The sequence below is a fragment of the Lipotes vexillifer genome, unplaced genomic scaffold (assembly GCF_000442215.2).
Source record: "Lipotes vexillifer unplaced genomic scaffold, Lipotes_vexillifer_v1.1 scaffold279, whole genome shotgun sequence".
Taxonomy (NCBI): Eukaryota; Metazoa; Chordata; class Mammalia; order Artiodactyla; family Lipotidae; genus Lipotes; species Lipotes vexillifer.
Window position 1 is genome coordinate 740,432 of NW_006780759.1, and position 5,133 is coordinate 745,564.

General features: G+C 48.8%; 1 pseudogene; it reads left to right on the forward strand.

The window, feature by feature from the left end:
* Positions 1-1,761: 1,761 nt before the first annotated feature.
* LOC103091560 (sharpin pseudogene) lies at positions 1,762-2,837 on the forward strand (annotated as a pseudogene).
* The last annotated feature ends 2,296 nt before the right edge of the window (positions 2,838-5,133 follow it).

Genomic DNA, 5,133 nt, shown 5'->3' on the forward strand with positions numbered 1-5,133 from the left:
CTCTTCCGTCTGAGCTCACATCTGTCTCTTGCTTTTTTCTACTTTGAGAGCGAGGAGAACAGCATCAAAAAAAGATGGCGTTTTAAATCAGAAACACCTGAGTTTGAATCCGGGTTCTCTGTCAGGTACTTGCTACCTCAGTGGTTCTCAAAATTTTAACTTGCATCAACATCACCTGGAAGGCTTGTTAAAACACAGATTACTTGCGGCCCAGGCCAAAGGTTTTGATTCAGTATGTGTGGGATGGGGTGTGAAATCTGTATGTCTTACGAGTTTCCAGATGATGCTGAGTTGTACACATGTGAACAAATTACTCCTTGGTTGGAATCTCAGATGCTGCGGCTGAAAAAAAAATTGGAAAGTTTCTACCTACACCACAAATATTCACCTCCTTTCCCTATATTAGTCAATACCCACGATACAGGTTCAGCGTCCCTTTCCACAGTTCTGAAACCCAAACATTTCAGAAAACACAACTTTTTCTTTTAGGTTTGGTTTAAATTCGTTTGGCAACAAACCTGGTCTACTAACAGTCTTCATTTATTATTTATTGTTTTTACTTTATCTCTCTTTATTATATGTATAGTTTGGTTATTGGGTGCTGTGGCCCTACCCCACTAGAATTGTTATGTATTATATAGGCTACAAACTATACTACCTTTCTAGAATGAGGGGAAATGTATGAATCCTGAAGTCCTGGCTCTAAGTGTTTTGGATAAGAAACTGGCGACCTGTCTTTAGCACTTTAACATATTTACATATTTTCTTTGATTTATTTAGCTATTTTCAGCTTTTTCAACTTGATTATAAATCCCTCAAGAGCAGAATCATGTCTTGTGTGGCAACCCTCACACCACCTACCACACACTGAACATGAAGTATGTGCTAAATAAATAACCACTGGTTTGAATTTATTGACCCTCATAAGATTTGATTAGAAGACTGACATGATTCCATAGTATGAGATTCAAAAAGGAAAGATGAATCAAAAACATTGCAGGTTTCTCAAAACTGCAATTCTGACTATAACCCCCATAATCCCAAATGATTCTGACAAGAAGAAAATGTGACAGTGACATTTCTGCTCTTCTTTGCACTTGTCACACATCGTATCTAAAGTATTGAAATCGGGCCATGTTTCTGCTCACCTTCTTAAGGACCTGTGCCCTATTAACTCCCATACTTCTATGTGACCTCGCTGTTCTAATGGCTCCTTTCCACAAGCCTTTGCCTTTGCTCAAAACTGTTGCATCTTTAAAAATGAAAGAGAAAGAAAGCATGTTATGCACAGAGGAAAAAAGGTGTTGTTACTTGAGGTGTATTATCCATGAGAAGGTGACAAATTCCATTTGTGATCCAGGAAACAAAAGTGAGGTTGGCAAGCAGGGTAAGGACAGTCAACAGGATCCACTTAAAGAAGCTTGCAAAGATGCTGCAAGGGCCAGAGCGCTCATTCAGAAGGCAAACTTTGATGGGAAACTAGATACCAGGCACCTGGATCATCAGTGGGACCATACGACAAAGCCTGTCCAGCCCGGTTTGCTTTATTTGTCAGTACATACGTAGAGATTTTTGGTCTTAAGGTCACGACTCTTTTAACAATGCCTCTAACACTATATCCCCACACCCAGAAAAGTCCCCTTGAATCTAAAAGCCCAAATAAAGAAAAAAGCAGCACTATTCACACGCCAAAATGGTGACACAGAGCGGCCGGAGGGCACGGAAGCGGGCTCGTAGGGCCGGGCCGGGGCCGGACCGGTGATGGCGCCGCCGGCGGGCGGCGCAGCTGCGGCCTCTGACCCCGGCTGGGCCGCGGTGCTCCTGGCCGTGCTCGCCGCGGTGAGGCCGCTGCGCGCGGGGTCGGACGCCGAGACGCAGCTGCGGAAGCTGCAGCTGAGCGCGGACGCCGAGCGACCAGGGCGCTTCCGGCTGGAGCTGCTTGGCGCGGGGCCCGGGGCGGTCAGTTTGGAGCGGCCCTGGGAGTCAGTCTCCTACACCGTCCGAGGCCCCACCCAGCATGAGCTGCAGCCTCCACCAGGAGCGCCTGGGACTCTCAGCCTGCACTTCGCCAACCCTCAGGAAGCTCAGCGGTGGGCAGCCCTGGTGCGAGGTGCCACCATGGAAGGACAGAATGAGGAACTAGCAGGGCACCTGACCCGGGCCAGAGAGGGTGGGGATGAGAAGCGGGCAGCCCAAGCGGCAGCCATCCTGGCCCAGCATCATGTGGCCCTCAGCATCCAGCTGCAGGAGGCCTGCTTCCCTCCCGGCCCCATCAGGCTACACGGCACAGCTGAAGATGCTGCATCCTCTGCCCATGTCTCGCTGCCGGTCCACCCCCACTGCACCATTGGGGCCCTCCAGGAGCAGATAGTCTCGGAGTTCGGCTTCCCACCGGCTGTGCAGCGCTGGGTCATCGGGGAGGTGCCTGTGTGTCCGTGCATACAGCCTTGCTTTCTATGGGGGCCAGCGGGACCGGGACTCTCAGCCCCCCGGAGAAGCCCCAGGACACAGTCCTCAGCGCCCCCAGAAGATGGATGAGGAACTAGGCCGCCTGTTTCCTTAGTCACTGGGGCTGCCCCAAGCCCCTCAGCCAGCTGGCTCCAGCCTCCCCAACGCCCTTCAGCACGGCTGGCCCTGCCCTTCCTGCACCTTCATTAGTGCCCCAAAGCTGACCCGGCTGTGAGATGTGCAGCACCCAGAGGCCCTGGGCTTGGGAACCCCGTCCCACAGCCTCCACCCAGCAGCTACCAAAGGCCACAAGGAGAGACGACGGCCCTACTCTTCCAAGCCCAAGGTCCCTAGAGCCCCTGCTGAACCTCTCAGGGAACCTCTGCTGACCACTTACGGGAGACATAGCCGGAGTTGCAGGGGAGGGGCGGTGAGCTGGAGTCATTAAATACACTTCTGAGCCAAAAAAAAAAAAAAAAAAAAGGGGGACACAAACAAATTCACATTCTCATCAGGACTGGTCCATTCTGCAGAAAAAAAAAAAAAAAAAAATGGTGACACAAACAAATTCACATTCTCATCAGGACTGGTCCATTCTGCAGGATCAAGAATTTCACAGGCCATTGCTTCGGCTGGACCACACAGAACCTCCCCTCCAGATGTACGAAGTGCATCAGTGGGTTTTCAAATTAACACTTACTGAAATTTGAAACCTCTTCTTTTTCTTAATTTTTCCTGGTACTATCTATTGACCTTCAGAGCTGGTATTCTGGGTGATACACATGTGATTGCAAAGGCAAGAAAATAGAGCCATGGAAAGAGACTGAGACAGAGAGAGAAGGGGGCGGGGAGAAGGACAAGAGACAGAAAAGATTAGGATTACCTATGGGAAATCACCAATACTCTCTCCTTTTTTAATGTATGAAAATGGAGATTTCGTAGAGTTCAACTTGAACATAAATACCTACTCCCAAATTTTTATAAGAAAAGAAAAAATAGAAAGAAAAGAGAGGCGATATACATAAGGATGATCTAGACGTATACGGGCCCTGCATCTCCACACTGCTGACTCTGATCATCCACTTTCGGAGACGAAAACCCAGTTACCATTGTGTGCCGGGTCATGATTTAGAGAATCACAAGAAAGGAACGTAGGCTTAAAAAGAGCCACATCGGCTTCCCTGGTGGCGCAGTGGTTGAGAGTCTGCCTGCCGATGCAGGGGACACGGGTTCGTGCCCCGGTCCGGGAAGATCCCACATGCCGCGGAGCAGCTGGGCCCGTGAGCCATGGCCGCGAAGCCTGCGCGTCCGGAGCCTGTGCTCCACAACGGGAGAGGCCACAGCGGTGAAGGGCCTGCGTACCGCAAAGAAAAAAAAGAGCCACATCAAAATGAATGGCTGAAGGGCCACAGGTTAGACCCATGTCTTCAGAGTTGCTACTCTCCTTTTAGATGCTTAACTCAAGACTGTTGATGGCCCCCTTTCTTGGAGACTGTGCTAAAATCCACCAGTGCGATCCGGAGCATTTGCTCTTAGTGCCGTCTCCCCTGCAAAAGGCCCGGGCCTCCCCTGCGATATCAGTCTGAGTGGCCAGGTGCCCACGGACTGATAAAAGCACACACTTCCCTTCCTATTTCTTTCTTTGTTTCCTGAGTGAGGCTAGACTGCTTCCAATTTTGCCACTTGACAATTTGGCTTCTGTCAGACTCAGTGTCTCTCACCTCAAGGAGACGGAAACGAGGAAAGGAAATGGCAATAACTTCTTTCTTCTATTTTTCCTCCAAAAGCGTCTGTTTCTGACACTCCACTTTCAGTTAGTTGAAAACTGGATCCTCGCCAGGACTCAGTATGAGGAATGTGTTGTCATCGCCTGGGAGAAGAAATTGGGCAGGACTCCTCAACTCTGGCAGATTGTGGCACTTACCTGGGGTAGCTGTTTTCAAGCACACGTTCCCAGGCCCCTACTCAATCAGAATCCCCCAGCATCTGTCTTTTTTTAAACATCTTTATTGCAGTATAATTGCTTTACAATGGTGTGTCAGTTTCTGCCTCATAACAAAGTGAATCAGCTGTACATATACATATAACCCCGTATCTCCTCCCTCTTGCGTCTCCCTCCCTCCCACCCTCCCTATCCCACCCCTCTAGGTGGTCACAAAGCACCGAGCTGATCTCCCTGCGCTATGCGGCTGCTTCCCACTAGCTATCTATTTTACATTTGGTAGTGTTTGTATGTGCATGCCATTCTCTCACTTTGTCCCAGCTTACCCTTCCCCCTCCGCGTGTCCTCAAGTCCGTTCTCTACATCTGCGTCTTTATTCCTGTCCTGCCCCTAGGTTCTTCAGAAGCATTTTTTTTTATAAGATTCAATATATATGTGTTAGCATACAGTATCTGTTTTTCTCTTTCTGACTTACTTCACTCTATGACAGACTGGGTCCAAACCACCTCACTACAAATAACTCAATTTCATTTCTTTTTACGGCTGAGTAATATTCCATTGTACACATGTGCCACATCTTCTTTAGCCATATTCATCTGTTGATGGACACTTACGTTGCTTCCATGTCCTGGCTATTGTAAATAGTGCTGCAGTGAACACTGTGGTACATGACTCTTTTTGAATTATGGCCTTCTGAGGGTATATGCCCAGTAGTGGGATTGCTGGGTTGTATGGTAGTTCTA